This window comes from Temnothorax americanus, unplaced genomic scaffold (assembly GCF_048541705.1).
Source record: "Temnothorax americanus isolate GAGA-0224 unplaced genomic scaffold, ASM4854170v1 Scaffold116, whole genome shotgun sequence".
NCBI lineage: Eukaryota > Metazoa > Arthropoda > Insecta > Hymenoptera > Formicidae > Temnothorax > Temnothorax americanus.
The window spans coordinates 11,439-35,174 of record NW_027509249.1 but is presented as its reverse complement, the minus strand read 5'-3'; the positions used below and the strand labels follow the sequence as shown (position 1 = coordinate 35,174).

At 37.1% G+C, this 23,736-nt stretch overlaps 1 protein-coding gene, 3 long non-coding RNA genes and 2 pseudogenes across 8 annotated transcripts in view; 1 reads left to right on the top strand and 5 right to left on the bottom strand.

Annotated features, from left to right (window-relative positions):
- Window positions 1-478, bottom strand: part of LOC143908783 (juvenile hormone esterase-like) — a 97,639-nt gene extending 97,161 nt beyond the window's left edge. For all 4 annotated transcript variants that reach the window (XM_077426587.1, XM_077426589.1, XM_077426590.1 and 1 more), the window contains exon 1: window positions 381-478. The gene's annotated coding sequence lies outside the window, so the exon portion shown is untranslated. The remainder of the gene's footprint in view (window positions 1-380) is intronic.
- A 6,697-nt stretch (window positions 479-7,175) lies between these two features.
- LOC143908788 (uncharacterized) lies at window positions 7,176-7,822 on the top strand. The gene is made up of 3 exons (XR_013260253.1): window positions 7,176-7,298; window positions 7,397-7,520; window positions 7,630-7,822. It is a non-coding gene; the product is annotated as an uncharacterized LOC143908788 (long non-coding RNA).
- LOC143908789 (uncharacterized) lies at window positions 7,673-8,169 on the bottom strand. Its single transcript, XR_013260254.1, has 2 exons — window positions 7,923-8,169; window positions 7,673-7,824 (listed from the first exon to the last, which is right to left on the bottom strand). It is a non-coding gene; the product is annotated as an uncharacterized LOC143908789 (long non-coding RNA).
- A 4,122-nt stretch (window positions 8,170-12,291) lies between these two features.
- Window positions 12,292-13,533, bottom strand: LOC143908780 (brefeldin A-inhibited guanine nucleotide-exchange protein 2 pseudogene; annotated as a pseudogene). Its single transcript, XR_013260249.1, has 2 exons — window positions 13,347-13,533; window positions 12,292-13,270 (listed from the first exon to the last, which is right to left on the bottom strand). The product of XR_013260249.1 is annotated as a brefeldin A-inhibited guanine nucleotide-exchange protein 2 pseudogene (transcript).
- Window positions 13,534-14,300: 767 nt separating this feature from the next.
- LOC143908808 (uncharacterized) lies at window positions 14,301-16,843 on the bottom strand. The gene is made up of 2 exons (XR_013260257.1): window positions 14,945-16,843; window positions 14,301-14,487 (listed from the first exon to the last, which is right to left on the bottom strand). It is a non-coding gene; the product is annotated as an uncharacterized LOC143908808 (long non-coding RNA).
- A 12-nt stretch (window positions 16,844-16,855) lies between these two features.
- LOC143908807 (uncharacterized) lies at window positions 16,856-21,246 on the bottom strand (annotated as a pseudogene).
- Window positions 21,247-23,736: the final 2,490 nt, after the last annotated feature.

Below are 23,736 nucleotides of genomic sequence, written 5' to 3'. Positions count from 1 at the left end.
TTACTGCAAATTTTTACAATATAGAAGAAATATAATTAATAGACATTGTACAAACATAATACGTTTTCTAAAAATATAAAATGGTTATTAATAAATGATTTAGAAATAAAATAATGCAATTGGCCAGAAGATGGTAGAAATGCATATACGTATATTTTGTGCAGGACAAATATAATGAAATTTGTAAACCTCAAAAAAAACCTTTAAAATAATTAGTAGAAGTAGTTTCCTAAATAAACTGCATTTATAATTTTATAATTATTCTATTATATTCATTAACTTATAATCTATATCTTCTTAAAATACTGTTTTTCAGTCCCAATCATTGTCTAAATTATATGTATGTACTTGATTGATTTGTCTTGATTGATTTGACTTACCTTTTTGCAAGACGAACAAATATTGATTTAAAACTTCAATTGTTCCAAGAGAAATCTAAATGACGAACTGAATGAATCATGAAAATCCTCACACTCTTATTGAAAAAGAGCGTTCGTGTTGCGCCAACATACGGACGAGCGACGCACTAACGGCGAATTTATCTTTCACAAGTTATTTAATCAAATAAAAACATGATTATTATACCTCATTAATTGTTCAAATATTAAATTACTTGAAAAAAAAGGAAAAAAGGCAATAAAAAAATAGCATAGCTAAATACAAATTTTGTAAGAGTTTTTATGTATAAAAGTAAATTTTAAACATTTAATATAATTATAACAATCTCATAAAAAATCTTACAAAGTAAAAAAAAATTACGCCAAATACGTAACAAGTATTTAAAAGCGTATGTCATTAAATAAAAAATTAATTGATTAAAAATATATATGAAAATAAATTAGTTAGCCAAGTATATTACCTATTGAAACAAACATAAATCGTAAAAAATAATAAAAATAATAAATAACACTTATAAATAATCAATACTTTTATTATTATTATAATTCCGTTTCAATCAAGAGACCACGTCTCTTGATAACCCATATATATGTCAAATTGAATTGTGCCTAATCAAGGACGAAGATAAGCTGTTTAACAGCTGCCGAATTGAAATAAATTCGGATAACGAAATTGTATATAATTTTTCTCTTTAGCTACCAACTTATCACATGTACAACCAGGTAAACTGTTGTACACGTATGTTGTACTTATGTTCTTTTAGACTGGTTTGAAGCTGTTTTTTTGTCTGGCCAACATAAAAGGCATTACAGTTTTTGCAACAGATCTTATAAATTACATTGTTATTTGAGAAGAAGGACCTTCTATTGAACCCTAATGATACTGCTGAGTTTGTTTAGAATCCGGTACCCTATAGATGAAAAAAAAAGGTTAAAAAAGGCGCCAAGTACACGCATAATAATGTATATGTTGTTACCTCGAAAAAAAGAAAGTGGTAGTATTATACTTCGAAAAAACCTAAGTAACAAGTGGTAGACGTAATCTTTATCTATATCTCAAAAAATCTCGAAAAAATCTAAGCAGTAATATCTTTATTTCCGAAAAATTATAACCCAAGTGATACACATCAAAAAATTATGTTACCTTATCAAAAAGAAGAGTCGCGCTTTAAATGATCTATTACAATTACAAAAAAGAAATGATATCTCTTTAAATTACAGCGCCAATTACAGATAAAACATATATATATATATATATTGCCTCAAAAAATAATTGTTGCACTACTTTGAAAAATCTTTACATTGTGTCAATTAGAAAAGAATGTATGATAACATTTTTATAAGATTAAAAAATTTTATTTAAATTTAACAAGGGATTACAAGATATTTAAATACAAAGTTTACATGTGTATTTTTTAGTAGTCACAAAGAATTACAGAGGTAACAGTACAAAATAATAATATTTTATTAAAATATTTAATCCAACGAGGGAATATACAATTTGTATTTAAATACAAAGTTTATATATGTATTTTTGAATAAAATAAAAGATTTAATCACAAAGAATTACAGAGGTAACAGTACAAAATAAAAATATTTTATTAAAATACATACATTTTTCTTGTAAAAAAACTTGGCGCTGCTAGACTTCAAAATTTTAAATAAATAAATAAATTTATTTATCCTATACTTAATTATATAAGCCGCATTATCCGCCGTCCGCGTCGTCACGCACACCCATATCACTTACTCGCACATCCACGTTAATAATCATTTAATGCCCATCGCATTCTTCTCAGAATTATTTTTATTTATTGTTGTCCTTATTTATTTAAAATTTTGAGGTCTAGCAACGCCAAGTTTTTTTACAAGAAAAATTTATGTATTTTAATAAAATATTTTTATTTTGTACTGTTACCTCTGTAATTCTTTGTGACCACTAAAAAATACAAATGTAAACTTTGTATTTAAATATCTTGTATTCCCTTGTTAAATTTAAATAAAATTTTTTAATCTTATAAAATTGTTATCATACATTCTTTTCTAATTGACACAATGTAAAGATTTTTCAAAGTAGTGCAACAATTATTTTTTGAGGCAATATATATATATATATATATATATATATATATATATATATATATGTTCTCTCTGTAATTGGCGCTGTAATTTAAAGAGATATCATTTCTTTTTTGTAATTGTAATAGATCATTTGAAGCGCGACTCTTCTTTTTGATAAGGTAACATAATTTTTTGATGTGTATCACTTGGGTTATAATTTTTCGGAAATAAAGATACTACTGCTTAGATTTTTTTCGAAATTTTTTGAGATATAGATAAAGATTACGTCTACCACTTGTTACTTAGGTTTTTTTGAAGTATAATACTACCACTTTCTTTTTTTCGAGGTAACAACATATACACTACTATGCGTGTACTTGGCGTCTTTTTTTACCTTTTTTTTAAAAAAGGTAATTTTGTACGGATGTCACGCCTCTTTGTAGTATTACGCATTTTATAAACAGTACAGAGTAAAGCTATTTAGAGGTATAATACTACCACTTTGTTTTTTTCGAGGTAACAACATAACAAGGTAACAACATAATACATATACACTACTATGCGCGTACGTGGCGCCTTTTTTTACCTTTTTTTTTAAAAGGTAATTTTGTACGGATATCACGCCTTTTTGTAGTGTTACGCATCTTAATCTTATAAACAATGTATCTTATAATCTTATAAACAGAATATACAAGGTATGAAGCTAAAAGTGTTACGGACTATTATTTCTAAAGAAAACAACAATTTAATATTTTGCTTAGTTTTTTTAAAATAATAATCTGTAACCCTTTTAGTTGTACACCTTGTATATATTTTTCAATTTCAACATAAAACATAATCGCAATATAGCATGATTAATGTTATAATAAGTCGTTAACTGTAAAATTCTTTATTTATTTTTATTCGCATGTCTTACACTGAATGTTGTTCGCAACTGTATATGTACCAATATCTTCAGGTATCGATATTTTTGGTAATTACAGATGAACACCTGTAACACGTGTCTGAAATTTACTTGATTTGTTTATTTTTTTATTCCCTTCAACTAATCGCAAATTAATTCTATTTGATAAAAACAATTCTGTTAAATTTCTCATACATAACGCATCGTTTATAATTTTCTATTAATTATAAATATTAAATAGTACGATATATATATATATATATATATATATATATTCGTACTCACATCCTTGAAAATTTTTTCGGGAATTTGAGCGAATATCACAACTAGATAAAACTATCTTTCATATTTTGACAGTTGAGTAGAAACATATTTGAGTTGGCGAAAAATGATTCTCTGAAACCGCACGTGTGTGTAAATAATTCAGTAGAAAATATATAATCTTCATTTCAAAATACATTTGCACACTACGTGTACCAAAACTATGTAATATGATAACGTAGTTTTTGCTATTCAATTGATTGAATTTCAAAAAAGAAAAAGATTTAAAAGTATATAACTATGTCAGTCAATAAAGAGACATAGACGCAAATTGAATCATATATATTTAATTACCTGCTCATTATAACATAAAACCAAATATATATAAAAATGTATAATATATGAGACGATATAACTGTGTGCCTATATAAAAAATAAATATAAAATGCAAACACATAGAAATTGTATATTTTTCTATACTTAAATGCAATAAGAAGAAATAATTAAACACGTATTCTTGCATAGAAATATTATGCATAATTTTTACAAAACATTTGAGATTCGCGCAATTGAGATATAATCCTCTTCTACTAGTATAATAAAATTAATAACGATTCTATAAATCTTAGGTATATGTTAATAATACGACATGATCTTTTTAATCATGAAACTTACAAACTAACGGAAAAAGACTTTGTATATCCTAAATGCCAATAATTTTTCTAATGTAACAATAATACTGAAAATATATGTGGATAGAAATATATATATAATAAATAATAACAATTAATGATATACAAGAGCTTTTGTCGCGCATATCAATTTTCAATAATGGATATTATAACAAATACGTTTTACGTTCATTCGAAAACGAACTAAGTGTACACATAATAAAAATTGTACGAAGTAAAATTATGTGTATACACATAATAAAAATGCGGAATTATTTAATTCATCCAATTTTTATTATGTCAAGACATAATTGTTTAATTCATCTAATTTTTATTATGTCTAGACATAATTTTAATTCGTCCAATTTTTATTATGTCTAAACATAATTTTAACTTAGCGAATTTTTATTATGTCATGACATAATTTTAATTCTGCCGCTAGGGAATTTTTAAGTCGATTCTTATGAATCAAGCTTGAATTCGATGTCTAGGTCTCCCAGGTTGCCGATGACGAGGTCCACATAGTGCGCTCCATAGTTTTCGGTGTCCAGGTGTATTAATACCTTGAATTCGATATCTACGTGTCCTACATTCGGATTTAAAGTTATTAATACACCTAAACACCAAAAACTACGAAGCGCACTATGTGGACCTCGTCATTGGCAACCTGGGACACCTATAAGACATCAATTTCAAGGTATTAATACACGTAGACACCGAAAACTACGGAGCGCACTATCTGGACCTCGTCATCGGCAACCTGGGATACCTAGACATCGAATTCAAGCTTGATTCATAAGAATCGACTTAAAAATTCCCTAGCGGCACTTTCTGCCAAGCGTAGAAAACCTTCTTTTCCGGCAGCGGTGGTAAAACGATGTAAGGATACGAAATCTCTCTCTCTCTCTCTCTCTCTCTCTCTCTCTCTCTCTCTCTCTCTCTCTCTCTCTCTCTCTCTCTCTCTCTCTCTCTCTCTCTCTCTCTCTCTCTCTCTCTCTCTCTCTCTCTCTCACTCGCGGGCATCTACTTTTGGAACTCGCTTCCTTATGATGTTGTTTCAGTAACGTCTGTCGCCGTTTTTAAGGGTAAGCTATACGACTATCTTTTCTCGCTTGAGCGTAACTCTATCTAGAGCCTTTTATTAGTCTCTGCCTTATGCATGATCTGATTGAGAGTGTCAACCTATCGCTTATGCGTCGATTAGTTTAAGTAACTTTTAGTGTTTATTAATTGTTTTTGCGTTTCTTGCGAGTTGAATCTGAGACTTTTTCCATTGCTCTGTGCATCTTTTGCGTACTATTGGCGGTGTGCTTCAACCCTTTTCTTCACTCTACCGATTCCTCCGCTTAGGTTGCAGTTCCACTGCTGGTTGCTGCTTAATGCACATCTGTCGCTTTTATATTATACTATTTTATACTGTTCCTCTCATGTAGATGTATTACTTCTGCTCTTATTTACAATTTTTTTTCCGATTGTTCTACCTTTGTAATGCATTACTTGCCTAAAGTCATTGACTATGGCATAAAATAAACCAATCAATCAATCAATTTCTCTCTCTCTCTCTCTCTCTCTCTCTCTCTCTCTCTCTCTCTCTCTCTCTCTCTCTCTCTCTCTCTCTCTCTCTCTCTCTCTCTCTCTCTCTCTCTCTCTCTCTCCCTTCCCCCAGATAAACATAAAGCAATTGACTCAATATATATATATATATATATATTCATATTATATATATATATATATATATATATATATATATATATATATATATATGTGTGTGTGTGTGTGTGTGTGTGTGTATACATAGACACATATACTAGTATCGAGAACCAACTCAAGTTCCTTGTGGAACTTAGGCTGAGTTTCTACTGAGCGCGTCACGCGTCGCGTCGTCCGAGTTGAACCAATCAAAACATCCCATTTCGATCCCATCACAAGAATGTAATGGAATGGGATGTTTTGATTGGTTAACTTGTGACGACCCGACGCGTGACGCGCTCAGTGGAAACTCAGCCTTAGAGAACTAGCAGCGACCGATAGAGACTGCCGTGTGCTTGTTAGAACTCTCCGCTCCGCTCCGCGCGTAGCCTGCTAGTAGCTCTTGTTGCAAAAATATCTCAAATAATATGAGATAATTCAAAAAACTCATAAGAACATTTTTTGTAGATATTTGTCTGTTCTACAACTTTGATCTCCACAAAAATTTCAAAATTTATCGTATTTGTGAAGAAAAACGAATTTGTTTATAAATTGTTAATAAAAAACATACTTAGGGATAGCGGAAAATGGCGGAATTTGAATATGTTGTTCAGTATATTTTTCTGAACACAATGACGTAATAAAACCTTGTGTTGCAATTTTTTCTAGGTACCCCCCCTTTTTCCGTATTTTGACGGGACTATATATATGTAAGACAGTTATGTATTTACACTATGTACAACTTAGGATAATTATTACACTGTCGAGTAGAGAACTCGATGTCTGAGTTAGATCACGGATCTCGCGTAACAAAGTATTAAACGAATATTGTAGAAAACTATGTGAATGTCCGTTACTGACGAGACACGAGGTACGAGTGTCCGTTTCGACCGTTATAGATGCGCACGCTTCTGTCTGCGGCGCTGGCGTGGGAAAATCTTAAGGCGGCTCTTCATCGTTTCGTATCGCGACCAATGAGGTGTGAAAGTCGCTATAGTGACATTGCTTCTGCTGCCATTTATGACAGTTTTACCATACTACCTTTAAGGGTGCATCCCGATGGAGAAGAAATAGCGGAACGGAACAGTAACGGAAAAGAGATATGGTGGGGGGTTAACCAATCAGAGTAGTTCCGTTTCAATTCCGTTCCGTTATTTAGTGAGTGGGTTCTCCATGGCACGGAGCTGTTACGGAACGGAAAAGAAACGGAAAAATTTTTAACCTATTCTGTCGAAAGTTCGCAAATAAGTGCAGTGGATCGATTGCTTTGCAACATTTTTATTATTGCAAATAAAGAGCAATATGTCGTCATCGGTAGGTATTACATGTGAAAATAAAATATATATGTTAAAATCCTATGTTAATATGTTAATGCTAATTAACCGAATGTGATATACTTTATTAATTTCCAGAAATTCAAATGTGGATATTGCCGCTGGATTGTTTGGTTCGATGAAGACGGAAAACTTTCACATCCTTGCTTAGCAAATCATACGAATTTAATAATGGATAAAGATCGAAATCTCTTTATAAATGGTACGTACATTTGTGTACAAGAAAGGCAATATATATTCAATATAACTAATGGTTAGAATATGTAAATGATATATAAATTTGTTGTAAAACTAAATCTGTTATTATTTAGATTCTTTAGAAACACACGTCGAGAGTGAGAATAACAGCAATAACGCCGGAGAGACTGGAGACAGTGACGTAGGATTGTCATTGATGATGGGAATAAGATCATCATCTACGTTGAGGTTGTCACTTGTTGATGTGGAAGGAATTAATGCTGTTGCTCTTTGAACAGGACGCTTTGAACATATTCACATTTGAATTTCTGGAAATTAATGAAATATATCACATTCGGTTAATTAGCATTAACATATTAACATAGGATTTTAACATATATATTTTATTTTCACATATAATACCTACCGATGACGACATATTGCTCTTTATTTGCAAAAATAAAAATGTTGCAAAGCAATCGATCCACTGCACTTATTTGCGAACTTTCGACAGAATAGGTTAGAAATTTTTCCGTTTCTTTTCCGTTCCGTAACAGCTCCGTGCCATGGGGAACCCACTCACTAAATAACGGAACGGAATTGAAACGGAACTACTCTGATTAGTTAACCCCTCACCATATCTCTTTTCCGTTACTGTTCCGTTCCGCTATTTCTTCTCCATCGGGATGCACCCTAACACCGTGATTACCCGATTAGATGACGCACAAAACACAATCTCTTTTCGTTTTTAACTATCTTTTAAACAGAATTGGTGAAGGAGGAGCTTGAGGTAGATCTTATCTTTTTCTTGGCTTTAAAGAGAGGAAGGTTCTTAGCAGCCGCGAGCGCGTAGGCCTTTCTTAGGTTCGTAATAATCGGGCAATCAAAAGATTTGGCCAGGTGCGGCCCGCCGCAGTTAATACATTTGTGAGGGGAATCCTTACCAGAACATTCCACTCTCTCGACATGCTTGTCTTTGCTACAATATAAACAGCGAGGTTTTCCCTTGCAAATTTTACTTATGTACCACGCTCTATAGCACGCAAAACAAATCTTAACCTTAGGGACGAAGGGAAAAACGGCATGCCTGACTTTAAAAATAGAGACGCTGCCTCGTAAACTTTGTCCCGCGAATTTAATGCATACGGTACGCGAAGGTTCGTACTTGTACAAGTTGCCGTATTTAACTCTACAATTTAACCTATGAACTTTGATCGCTTTCGGGGAGGATTCTATATTATCGAGAAAGTTCTCAATAGGAAGCGATTGCGGGATGTCCCTGATAATACCAGTACAGATTGTTTTGTAAGAGGGAATGAAGGTTTTAAAAACCTATAGTTAGCAAGTGACCGGTCGTCGATTAGCCGATTGGCGGCATCGGCGTTGGTTAATATAACCTGAACATGGTCTTTACTTATCTTCTTAATTTCTTGTAGCCCTCCGCTAACAATCTGCGTGACCACGCGGCCAATTAAAAAAGGGTGGGTATCGGGGGGCTTGCTACCCATGTCGTTATTTTCTTTATCGGGAATGGTACGGATATGGACAATAAAAGAGGACTTGTCAGTTGACGCGTAGCGAGAATTAATATAAAGATTACAAATTGCCGTAAGAGGTAACCAAGAACTCGAATTATCCTTAGACGCAATGTTCTTATTGTTAATAAAACTTTTATCTGGTGGTGTCGATTTAACACTCTTACTTGCAGAGGACTCGGATAAGTCCGTTGAGAACCTCTTTCTGCTTTTTTCCAACTCTATTTCCATAGGGAATGATTCGGAAGTAGGCTGCGCAGCGGAAGCGGGAAGAAGGCAATCGCCATTGTCCTGAGTCGTGATTGCACACGTGCGATCGCGAGACACGTAACCAGCTTAAGCCCGACAATCAAGAAAGACCAGTGACGACGGCGAGACATCGTCGCCAGCCATAACATTACGACCGAAGGAATCAGCGGTGACAACACTATACGTACGAAAACAGAGAGAGCGTTACTTTAATAGCAAATCTAGAGCGCGAGCGTGAACTAGAACGCGAACGAGAGCGCGACAAAGTACGGGGACGGGTGCGGGTGCCGGGCCAGGGAACGTCTCCGTCGGGTCCGGGATCTAAAGGAGAGGACGTGCGCGACAGTGCGCGAAGGCATTAGCGCGGCCCCTCCCCCCGAGTCTTTGCAAGAAGCCGAAGCCCCCTGCATAATGCCACGTGCGACCAACGACGCGGATGAATACGCAGATTCGGACGCGCGAGATAAATTATCGCCGACTCGGATGTCGGCGAGGTACGCACTGAGCATGGCGAGAAATCGTCCGTGAAACGCGGGGTATTACACACGCCGCGATAAAACCAAGCTCGCTTATTGAAAGCCGCGGATGAGAAACCGCATGGGAGCGTGACACGTCCGAACGCGACCACAGCCAGCGAGCAAATCCCCACAAATCCCCTTGTCAGTGGACGATACGGCCAAATAAAGCCCCTTGCACAATGCTAGGCAACAGGCTAGGCAATCGGAACAGAGAATAGAAATCAGAAATCATGTATAAATGCAGAATAAACAGTGACACAGGCAATAGACACAGAGTTTCCGTCACGTTGGAAATTCTGTGTCTATCTGTTCTCTTTGCTCCTGTTTTAAGTGAATATATTTCCAGCCGTGAGTTGCCTTCGGGCTATTTTGTTGCAAGTACTTAGCATGTTTTTACTGCTTGTTACGCACAACTATTATCTCTCTGGTGCTTGCTACTGTATTTAGAGCATTTCTGTTGCGAGTATCATTGCATCGGTCTAACCCCTATAACTACTGGATATTCCTGTGAAAGACGCTGATCTCAGCTGCGCATGCGCCTGTAGTTGCTGATCTTCACGCTGCTTTCTGAGCATTTGCTATCGAGGAGACTGTTGATTGGCTGCCCTGTGTCGATCGCTGCGACATACTGTGTGATCTATGCGCAACGCGGTGCCTGCGGATCGATGTGAACCGTCTTTTATTTAGATCTCTGATTGGCTGCCGCGTGTTACCTGAGTGATTGCCAATTGGCTGATGCATGATCTTGTGACGAGTGACGCCTATTGTATCTCATCGCGTGCTGTCTGGGTCACTGCTGATTGGCTACAGTGTGTCGCGCCGTGCTTGCGGATCTATACAACTTCGAACTATAAATCATCTCTTGCTGCTTATACAGCTTGCCTGACCGACGGGAATGCAGCGTGCGTGCACTAGGTGCAAAAAGCCGATCGCGACCATATCGATTGAGTGCGAGTGCGGGAAGGTGTTTCATCCAGGCTGTATTAAGTCTTATGCTGCGTTCCCACTATACGCGTCGCGCGTCGCGTCACGACGCCGCGTCAAGAGTTATCCAATCAAAACGTTTCATTTTACGACGTCATTTCCGACAAGATCTTGCGTCGGAAATGACGTCATAAAATAAAACGATTTGATTGGATAACTCATGATGCGGCGTCGTGACGCGACGAGCGACGCGTATAGTAGGAACGCAGCATTAGGCTGAGTTTCCACTGAGCGCGTCACGCGTCGCGTCGTCCGAGTTGAACCAATCAAAACATCCCATTTTGATCCCGTCACAAGAGTGTAATGAAATGGGATGTTTTGATTGGTTCAACTCGGACGACGCGACGCGCTCAGTGGAAACTCTGCCTAACTCTCTTAACAGGTACGCAGTGACTATTTGTATGTATTTGACCGGAAATGAATGTCCGGGAAAGAATCTACCATATGAAATCGTTTGTATTTCGTATGAAGACTTTTGAAGTGCAATTGAAAAGGTTTGTAAGTCATTCGTTTAATTGTAATTAATTAATTATTTTTACACCATGCATTTAACCGAAATAGATAAATTAATAAAAGTTTTTATACGGAATCGTTTGTATTTTGTATAAAGAGTTATGAAGTGTGATTAAAAAGGTTTGTGAGTCACTCAGATAATTTTAATTAAATATTTATAAACTCGGTAATTAGCCGAAATATAGATTTTTAGTTATTCATGTTAAAAGAAGAAGGCGCTAGTGCTCCCGAAGGTCCGTCTGCAATCAGAATTAATATGAACGTTTTAAAAATTATTTTATACTGAAATAAATAAATATACAGGCTAATAAGTCTGTAGCTATAAGCGATAGTTGCTAATTAAGATTGTAAAGATGTACCAGCTGTGCAGGGTAAAGAGCAGGTTATCTCAAACGCCCTGCCACAACCCAATTAAAAGAGACTTAAATGTCATTACCGCTGAGAAGTACTTCTTGCCATTTAAGTTAGCATGTCAGAGCAACCGAATTGTCTATTGCGTTCCACCTTGAATTTTTTTTACAGTCGTTTATTAGGATTGCCCTACTTTTAAATTGAGCGCTTTTTAATGTATTATTATTATTAAACTACCGATATCGATATATTGTTAATAATTTATTATTAAAACTTGACAGATTGACGTAAACTAATTCGCTCATAGTATTATAACAAAATATTATATGCGTTCAAATTCTCGAAAGCTAGCTTCTTTACTATGCTCTCTCTTTATGTCGATCAATTCAGATAAAAATCTCCGAAGTCTTTCTTTTTCTCGCGATATTCCTAGAGTAAAACTGTACAAAAACTCTACGAAAGTGGCGATATTTTTCACGGATCTGGTTTGAGTCTCGGCTCGCTTGGGGAAGGTACGCATGTAGAAAAAGTACGCCAACACAGTTTATCCTGCTAAAATGGTTATCAATCTCTATAAGTTCTTTATTGTTTACACATAAATTATAGAATATCTAAACGTTTCTCTTTTTTTCGATGTCCTGTGAAATTGTACAATAGAGTTACAAATAAAGATAAAGCCACACTTTACGTATAATCTGATTTAGTCTTTGCTAATGTTACATAATAACGTGCGAAAGAACTAACAGTTAGACTATTTAAGAGGCTATTTAAAAATTTTAATTAAGATACTGAAAGCATAAAACTGTTCAGCTAGCTTTACACAAAGATATTGGTCTTCTTCTTTATGAAATCGTCAAATTATGATTATGATACATTTCTACATTATCACCAGCATCGAATCTAATCTTATTTATCGTGATACTCTTGAGAAACTGTTAATCCATTGTCTTAACTCGATCGCGGCGCAGAACTGCGTGAGTTTGACAACCTTGAGCAATCTTAGAGAGATCATTGACGAGCTTCTCGAAGAGATTCGCTGCTGAGATCGCAATCGTAGTTAACGTAGATGTCAATGACGCTCTGGGCATCCGCACAGATCCTCGTAAGCGCATGTATGACCATCCACTTGTGCTCAAAAGAGCTGCTACAGGTCTCGAGGATGTTCATAAAGATCTCCTTAAAGAACACCTCAATCTGCATCTTGAGGTGCATCTTGAAACGGGCGAGCAGCGCCAGGAACAGCGCTAACGACAGCTCGAACACTTCCGGCACCAAAGACACGCCATTCTTCGACAGCACGACACACAAGTACTGTTTAATGGCGATAACAAACATCTCGTTAGAGCGCAATATTGGACCGGCATTCTGCAAGATTCCCAGAAGTAACTGAAGCGACAAGATCTTGGAACGGAGTTCGTGCGATATTGGATCGGGAGTGCCGTCCGGCAGCGGTTTCATAGAGAGCTTGCAGAGAGCGTGAAACACCAGGACTGCATCATTTTGCAGCACATGGGTGAATTTTGCAGTTACCATGTTGTCATTCTCAGCGGCTGCCTTGTCACCGTTGTTCTCCGGACTACCGTTCTCCAAACTTACTTCCTCTTCCAATAGCACCACGGATTTTACTACATCATCAAGAATACTCTTGACAATTGTTTGAGAATCAATGTTATCATTACTAGGAGCATTCTCTGGACTAACCTTGGCTTCAGTTTCGCCGTTTGCTATGACAGAACCCTCCTGCTGATGTTCCCCATCAAGCCTCACGATCTCTTCCTCCGCCTGAGTCTCCATTCGCGCGAAGATCACGTTGATCATCTGCGTGAGAGTCGCACGGGCTGTTGTTTGATTCACCAGGTTGCGCGACGCCAAAAGTAAACGTTGTAAACAGTACGAATTGTTTAATTGTTCGGGAACACTAGCGCCTTCTTCTTTTAACATAAATAACTAAAAATCTATATTTCGGCTAATTACCGAGTTTATAAATATTTAATTAAAATTATCTGGGTGACTCTCACAAACCTTTTTAATCACACTTCATAACTCTTCATACAAAATACAAACGATTCCGTATAAAAACTTTTATTAATTTATCTATTTCGGCTAAACGCATGGTGTAAAAATAATTAATTAATTACAATTATTGAATGACTCACAAACCTTTTTAATTGCACTTCAAAAGTTTTCATACGAAATACAAACGATTTCATATGGTAGATTCTTTCCCGGATATTCATTTCCGGTCAAATACATACGAATGCGGAGACTTGCTGCAGATCACTGTCTGCTTCAGTACCTCTTACACCTCTTACACATGAAGGGGAAAATACCGCGCGGTCATTTAGTTTTGAGAGTGTTATTGCTACTACAATGAGCACCGGTACTCAATCGCAGCCTGGAAGTGACAACAGAACTCATGAGCTTCTGCTTCGAGTAATTGATCAGATGAAAGAATTTGATGCTAGACTATCTGCGTTCATTGAAAGTCAGCAACGTACTAATAGTAAGCTTAATGACAAGCTTAATAAATTAAATTCCATTGCGTGTATTGTTGATCAGAATACTCAGCGTATTACAAAGTTAGAGCAGCAGTACGTTGCTCTCACAAACGAGGTCCGTGATTTGAGGAGTGATCGGAGTCAGCTTGTTTCGCATGCTCAGGCGGATAACAAAATTATTATATCAGGTGTGCCTGCTGTGATGCCTATTACCCCCTCGGCGTGTGTGCGCAACGTGTTCTCGACCCTAGATGTCTCGGATCTTGCTTGTCACATTCTTGACGTCAGGGCTATTGTTCGTAGGCCTCTGCCGGCGTCGCCGCTTGACCAGTCGTCGTCTGTCTCTGCCAATGGATCATATATTGTTATACCTTATCTTCGAGTGCAGTCCGTGACATCGTTATTTCCAAAAAAGAGGGCACGTCACGCACTCATGCAGAGGGAAGTGTGCGGAAACGACTCTAATCGGAGCGTTTATGTAAATGAGCTACTGCCTAAAGAGATACATGAATTGTTGCAGCGTACCAAGCGTGTTGCCAGGGATAAGTTGTACAAGTACGTCTGGGTAAGGGGGGACGTATTCATGTCAGACTCTCTGATGGTGAGCCCGCTGTTTTAATTGATTCTGCCGCCGATCTCGATAAGCTAGTTTGACACACGCATTCCGATTGTTTATCGACTTCCATCTCGCATCGTGACTCGGTCTTGGGTGCTGCTTCAATTCATGTAGCTCAATTTAATGCTAACTCTTTGCGGGGACACATTAAATTTATCAGGCTTTACTTCAACACCAATTTTTACCACATTATTTCCGTATCCGAGACCTGGCTCCATGCGGGCGTCTCTGATGATCTTGTGGCGTTGGATAATTACTTTTTGATTCGTAATGATCGAGTAGGTCGGATTGGTGGGGATGTCGCCTGCTACGTTCATAATTCGCTTAAGGCCGTGGTTATAGCTGCGTCTGTGGGTGGCCATGTTGATGATCCGGAATATTTAATTATTGAAGTTTGCTTGCCTCAGAACAAGTCGATATTGTTTGCGTCGGTCTATAGGAGACCAAAAGGTCACTATTGGCTATTTATCAAAGAACGACTGCGTATGTGGCGAGATGGGCAGGAAACACAACGATATCTTGTACTCTAATAGTTCTTTATTCTATAAGATATATATATATAAACTCAAACACGTCCGCACGTCCGAACTCGACAACACTCCGGGCTCTTGTGTGTTCACACAACGACCGAAACGACCGCACGTACGCGTGGCGCCCCGAGGCTCGCGCCACGCGGGAGCTGCCCTCTCGAAGGGCGGGAGCACATCGCTCGTTCAAAGCTTAGCTCCTCATACTCCCTCGCTTTGTGCGAGCGATCCTTGGTCTTCTAAGTTTCTGCTTTATCTGAAACACACCGAGAGTTAGTTCTAGAATAAAATTAATCTCTAATTCTGTTCAAACTCTACATTCATTATCTTATCTCTTAGATATGCAAATGCTTCTAAAAGTAAAGGTTTTGTCATAATGTCTGCCAAGTTCTTTTTGGTCTCAATCCATTCGACTTTCACCTTCCCTTGATCAACACACTGCTTGATAAAATCTCTATGAGTGTCAGCCATATGTTTTCTGTTTCCAGTTTCTTCTCTCTCTTCTAAGTTTTTCTTTATTTCTTTTAAGTTGTCATCAAACATTTTAAGTTTGTGACTTCCATTCTTCTTAGTGCAGTTTCCTGCTGCTCTGTTATCACACCAGATTGTTGCAGGCAAGAATGTTCTTCTAACAACATACCTGAGCTACTTGTCTAATTAAATTATTTCTTGACAGGTCTCACTCATTGCTAGATACTCTGCCTGATAGGTAGAGAGTGTAACATATGTCTGTTTATGACTTCTCCATGCTATCACATCTCCAAACAATTTGATTATATATCCTCCAGTGGATGTAGAATCCATGCAATCTCTAAAACTATATCATCTGTCAGTGACTCCAATTCATCTGTTTTACCTCTAAATATTAATCCTTTATTTGCAGTTCCTCTAAGATATCTGAAGACTCTTTTTACATCTTGCCAGTCTTCTTCCGTTGGCTCTAATTGTCTTCTTGCTAAATAATTTACTGCAAAGACTATATCAGGTCGTGTAGCATTTGCCAGATACATTAAGCTTCCTATAGCTTCTCTATAAGGTACTCTTTTAATTTCTTCTTTAATACTCTTTTCTTCTAATTTATTCTTTCTATTTTTATTGCTCACTTTTCTGGTGACCATAGGAGTACTCTGAGGCTTGCATTCATTCATATGAAACTTTTCTAATACGCTCTCAGTATATCGCGTCTGATGAATGTACATATATCTTTCTTCTTTGTTTTGCTCTATTGTTATTCCCAGAAAGTTCTTTGGTTCCCCAAGATCCTTCGTCTCAAATGTTTCACTCAACTTCTTTTTTATTTCTTCTAATTTCTTCTGATCATTACTTGCAACCAACATATCATCTACGTAAAGCAGTACAATCACTATTTTGCCTTCTTTCCTCCACGTGAACAGGCATGGCTTATGTAGGTCGTTCTCTAATCCAAGTTTCTTAGCCTCTTCTAAAAATCTCTTATTCCATCTTTTCGGACTTATCTTCAATCCGTACAAAGCTCTATTCAATTTACACACCTTATTCTCCTTGGTGTTTTCATCCACTTCTACTCCCTCTGGAATTTCCATATATATTTCATCTTTTTCTTCTAAAATTCCATTTAAAAAACGCAGTCTTAACATCTAGCTGACTAGCGTATAAGTTATACTTATTTATTATTGCCAATATAGATCTAACCAGTGACAGTCTCGAAACGGGTGCATATGTCTCTTTTAAATCATACACGTTTCTATCTTTACAACCTCTGATCACAAGTCTTGCTTTGAATCTGGTAGATCTATTTGCCTCTAATTTTCTTCTAAATACCCATCTTGAATATATTATATTAGGTCGTTTTCCATCTAATTTCTCTAATGGTCTATCGACAAGTTCCCACACTTGATTAGCATACATAGATTCGAGTTCTTCTTTGACTGCCATTTTCCAATTCTCTCTTTCGTTACTTGACATTGCTTCTTCATAAGTAACAGGCTCTCTGTTCAACGATGCCATAAGACATTGATGTAATTCATCTTCGTTCTCTATATTCCGTTGAACATTTTTCACATTGGTATAATTAGCAAAGCTAACATCTTCTATTATTCTCCGCACATCAGTGTTTCCATTATCTTCTAGTTTTCTTTTAGTTTTACTTCTAGTCATTGGAGTTTTACTTTCCTTTTGTGCGACCTTCTGCTTCTGTTCGTCTAGTTGTGTTATTTGTTTTCTCGGTCTACCTCTTTTCCTTTTCTCAGGAATCTCTAGTATTTGTTCTCCCTTTTCCTCATCTTCTACGAACTCTTTCATCCAATTTTTATCTGAGTCTTTTTCTTCTTCTGTTTGACTATTTTGATATACATTTTTATATGTTACTTTTTTATTAAATCGAATGTGTCGGGACTCTATGAATTTTCTTGTGCTTGGATGCCAGAGTATATATCCAGTGTCAGTATATCCTACCAACACACCTCTAATAGCTCTCTTGTCGAACTTCGACGTAGGCTTTGGTACTCTTGCATATCCAATGCATCCGAATCTCTTTATTTGCTCAAAATGACAACTCGTTTCTGGTGAGAACTTCTTCAACGGGATCTCGTACTCTATAGTTTTGTGTAGAGATCTGTTGTACGCATGCACAGCAGCGTCAACTGCCAATTCCCATATACTCTTTGGTAATTCCGAGTCGAACATATATGTTCTAATTTTCTCTTGCAACGTTCTGTTGAATCTTTCTGCAACTCCGGTATGCTCTGGAGTATACGGTGGCGCGTAAATGGCTTCTATCTTTTCTCTATCCAGTACTTCTCTAAACGCACCTCCCGTGAACTCCTTGCCTTGATCTGACTTTACATAACACAGTTTTTCTTCTTTTCCCAGTAGATTTCTGGCTTGTATGAGGTATTTCTCTAAAACCTCTCTAAACTCGTCTTTTGTCTTTAGTGAGTATGCTTTCGCCAATCTAGAATGATCATCTATAAACACAATAATAAATCTCTTTTGTCCTGGATATGAGGTGGGTTTTATCGGACCCATAATATCCGTGTGTATGACTTGAAGTGGTCTTTGAGCTCTATTTCTATTTTCTTTAAACGGCAGTTTTGTCATCTTTGCCATTATACAGACTTCACACTCTAATATGGAGTTATCAAGCTTAACATTCTCTAATCTCTTTTCTACTTTTTGTAATTGTCTTAGATAGTTTAACGATGCGTGACCTAATCTAACATGCCATAACATCGCCTCATTTATTTTCTCTAATTTCTCTTCTTTTTCGATTACCGAGCTTTTACACATTTCTTCTATATTCTCTATTGTCTGTATATCCTCTAACTTAATGGCTTGCTCGAGTTCAGCATTGTTGTGTTCTATATTTTCGTTCACATTTGAGAGCTCTCCTTCATTCTCTCTCCCAATCGCAGAACCAACATTGTCCCTTTCATCTAATTCTCCCTCCGAAATTGATAACTCATTGCTCTGTATGTTTGCCTGCGATTGTTCAGGAAGCTCACTGTGTAAAACAATTTCTGCTCTACATCTGTACACAGCACATTCTACATTATCATTGTCCTCTATATTATTATTTTTGACCTCAAATTGTATAATCCAATTTGGTTTCTCATAAACTTCTTCAAAAACTATTTTATTTGTCAGTTTATTGTAAACTTTAAACACTTTATCATCTAAATAGATACTGAACCCTGCATCAGCCAATTTTCTCAGAGACAACAAATTTTCAGATACTTCCTTTGTTGCAATTACATTTGTTAATTTAATGACTCTCTTTTCTTTTTCATTCGTTATTAACAAAAGATCTCCTTTACCATCTATCAAAATGTCTTCAAGCTCATTTTTATTCGCGCATTTAATAACTCTATTTTTACATTTTTCGAAATTGGACAGAATAAATATTCTTGTTCACAATATGATCCGTAGCACCCGAATCTACAATAAAATTTACTAACTCTTTTGAACTATCTCTATCTTCTATTACTTTAATCATGCATAATTTACCTTCTTTTGCTGTTTTCGTCGGTATATGTTTCTTGGCTGGTTGTATCTTGGTTATTTTCCCTCTGTTATCTACTCTTTTTGTGCGTTTTTGCACAAATCTACCCTTTTTCTTTATATTTTTATTAACGGTTTTATTTGAATACCTTTTTCCTCTAAATCTGCTCGCCTGGGCTCCGGCATTAGCTATCTCCTTTGTGTCCTCGTATCTCCTGGCAATAATAACAAAACCAGGCCTCTGTTCCTGCTAGTGGACAGTCCTTTGCCATATGGCCCAATTTGTTACATCTGTAACACTTGACTTGCTTGTGCTCCTCAGCGGTGGCCCTTTGTGCTCTAACCTCTGGTTTCTTTAGATTCTCTCTAACTTCAGTCTTAGTCTCTGCCTCTAACTGCATCATGAAAGACTTTATTTTATCTATGTTTAATTCTTTAAGATTAGATTGTCTTCTAATTAAATCTACATTGAATAATAAATAGAATAAATCGATTTAAATTACTTTAATTGTTAAATCTACATTCCTCAGCTCTGGTACATTTATTGACACAGCTTGATAAAATGCAGATCTAATCTCTTGTTCTGCGAGAGGTACCGCATCTTCGCATGATTCATATTCTCTAATTATTGAATCGAAGCGTTCGCAAAAATTACTTATTTTTTTGTCTTTTCTCATTTTAATTTGATAAAGTCTAGCTCATACCGATGCATGAATAACATTTACTTCAATCTTTTTATAACCTCTTAATTTCTTCAAAATTTCTTTCGGGTCTTTTTCATGTAAAATCCTCTTATGATAATTTTCATCTAAATGATTGATTATTATATCTCTAACTAGACTTTTTCTCTTAGCAACTTTTAATTCGGAAAGATTTTCTGGACTTTCAATGTTTGAATCTATTACATCTAACAAATCGTTATTCATTAACTCAGATTTTAAATAATCCATCCAAAGATCAAAGTTGGATTTTTGCGTCAACTTATATTCTCTTCTAATATGCAACCTTTGACTGTTTAATTCTACCTCTAAAGCGCTCTTAATGGTCTCTAAACTTCTATTTTTCTCGGCTGAACAGACTGTTGTTCTAACTTTTTCTTTTTAGACTCTACTTCTAATTCTTTAACCGTTTGTATACCGTTCTCTACTGTACTTTGCGTATTTTTGTTATTTACGTCTAACCGTCTAAGCTTTACTTTCTTTTTCTCTAGATTTACATGGGCAACTTCTACCATATTGTCCATCATGGAGGTAGCTTTAGTCATAACCTTGTCCAACATCTTTAGTACCGAGTCCATTTTTGCAACCATCTTTTCTTGTTTCTCATACAGCAGTTTTGTTCCTATAGGTAGTACAGAGCGATTCTCTACCCATGCATTTGTCACATCCACGTTTTCCATAACCGTAGGTTTTTGTTTGTTGCGTTTCGAAATTGCACCCTTTCCTTCAGTCTCTTCCTTATCTCTTTCTCTTTCTATTACCGTGATGATGCTACTATCGCTGTCGTAATCGACCAGCGCATCTTGGCCTTCTTCCTCCACCGGAAGATTTTCTGTCTCTTTTTCCATCTATATAGGGATTTAAATATCAATTAAACATTAGCATTCCTCTTTTGACAAGATAAACCAACATTCTTATTGACATATAATGGTTTAATTTCTATCACCTAATTTCTTTCAGCAATAAGATAAAAACACAATGCTTATGAGGCTATATAGAACGCACTGCAATTTACAACAGCCCCAAAGCGAGAAACCACGTGCCTCTGCAGGGCTATCCGTACGCGCACACCACTTTCCGTTGCGATCCCCAGCACTGCTGAAAAGATCTATGGGAGCTCGGGTTGATCACGCACGCGCACGGGGCCCATACAAATTTACGCGGCCTCCCTGTACAGTAATCAAGCTACACCGCACAGCTAGTCATGCTCAATTACCGACCCGATACATATCGATTTCAAAAAAAAAAAAAAAACTCATGTAGAGTCATATAGAGTTTTTATACATACGCATACACATACATATACATGTATCGCAATCTAGCCATCTAGCATACGCATACATTTACATGTATCGTAATTTAACCATCTAGCATCAATGCCATGTTATTAGTCGAAATCGATTATGTGTTTGTGCGCGCCCAGCAACAAGTTCCGCGCGCCAAAAACAATGACTCTCGCCGTCTACGATCGGACTTCCGCGCGCCAAAAACAATGACTCTCGCCGTTCACGCTCGGACTTGCACGCGCACGGCGCTTTTCCCGCCAGCTTGTTACCAAGCGGCATATGTCTATCTCTTTCTATCTCACACATCTATCTCTTTCTATCACACATCTATTCTCTATTTCTCTTAGAATTTAGTTAATTTATCACATCTACTCTTTATACATCTATTCTCTAATTTTCTTATTTTCACTGTTACCTCTATTTCTATCTCTCAAGAAGAAGGCAAAAACATCTATCTCCTTCTAACAGCCTTTATCGAACGAACGTTCTTACTAGCTGAGAATTCTCTCGTTTTGCTCGTCAGCAACGAGGAATATTATTTACTTACCCTCTAATCTTCTAGATTCTTCTATTCTTTTCGATGCCCTTCGCCGGCGTCTCACACACTTCGTTATACGTTCAACTATATTCGTTCGTTTCTCACGCAGAGAAATTGTGCCCTGGGCCCATAACCTATTGGCTATTTATCAAAGAACGACTGCGTATGTGGCGAGATGGGCAGGAAACACAACGATATCTTGTACTCTAATAGTTCTTTATTCTATAAGATATATATATAAACTCAAACACGTCCGCACGTCCGAACTCGACAACACTCCGGGCTCTTGTGTGTTCACACAACGACCGAAACGACCGCACGTACGCGTGGCGCCCCGAGGCTCGCGCCACGCGGGAGCTGCCCTCTCGAAGGGCGGGAGCACATCGCTCGTTCAAAGCTCAGCTCCTCATAGTCACCTTCTCCATGATTTTGCAGAGTCGTTAACTGGCTGGTCACATCTTTATAAGAATATTATTATTGGTGGTGACTTTAATTGTAATTTACTAGCAAATAATTATGAGGCGAATTACTTGCGCGAACTAATGTTTAGCCTGTCGCTACATATTGTGAGCTCGAACGCCACCCATCATACCGCTTCCTCCGACTCATGGCTTGATGTCTTGATAGTTGATGATCGCGACAAAATATTATCGTTTAACAAATCCTCATGTCTTTTCATAACCGGTCATGATCTTATTTAACTTTCGCTTTCAATTAATTTCAATGTCGACACTCGGCGCTATATTTTACGACAAAGTTATAAGGGTATTGTCGATTCTGAGTTTCTTGATTCTTGAATTTCTTCAGCCTTGTGTCAATAACGCAGGATCTGTAATTGGCAATCTGCCGCATAACACTTACGTCGAGGAATCTTGTACTTTGTTATCCCGTACTTTGCGTGGTGCACTTGATGTTTTTGCGCTTGCTCGTGCATTCGTTGTTAAGAGGCGCCCTGTGCCGTGGCTCTCGTGTGAGCTCAGGATGCGTATTCGTGATCGAAACTTACAGTATAAAGGCTAAGCGTTCGAATAGTTTGCTAGGATACGCTAGATATAGACTCTTTCGGATTCAGCTTAATGCGGACATTAATCGTGCTAAGAGTGAGTTTCACTTAAGTTCTTTGAATGGCATCACTGACCCGGCTAAATTGTGGAGAGAGTTGGCTCGTCTTGGACTCGTAAAGTCTTCTTTTGTTTCTCCTCTCCACTTTTTCACACCGGATCAGTTAAATGCTCACTATGCTTTAGTTTTCCGTGCATCACCGCTGAACTATGATGATATTATCTTAGCTACATCTTGTGTTGCTCGCCCACCTGAACGTTCTGAGTTTGTCTTTTCTCCGATATTACCTCGTATGATTCTTAAGCATATTGTGGCTGGACCTGCCAACTCTTACGCTTCTGGTTCAGATGGCATTCCATTTCAGGTTCTACGTATGGCCTGGCCTGGTATCTCATCGTGGCTCACTGCACTTTTCAATCATTCATTGGAGTCTTCCTTGTTTCCATCTGAGTGGAAACGGGCTTTAATTTGTCCATTGTCTAAAGGCCGGTTTTCACACGCAATGATTGGTGGCGCCAACTGACTAGCATTCATTGGCGCCAGAACCAACTGGCAAACTCACAAGTGTTTACACAGTGATTGGCGTATAATATGGAAAATATTTAACATTTATTAAACACACAGTAAATGACAACAACCATATAACCTCAAATTTTGAGGTTATATGCTTTGGCCAATAACCGCCAGTAAACGCCACATTACTAGCGCCAGTTTGCATCAAGTGTTTACACTTGCATTTTTACTGGCATTAGTCGACTGGCGCGGCCTGGCGCCACCAATCATTGCGTGTGAAAACCGGCCTTAAGATTCGCACTCCTTTGTCTCCGTCTGACACGCGACCGATTGCAAACTTGCCTGAACTTTCTA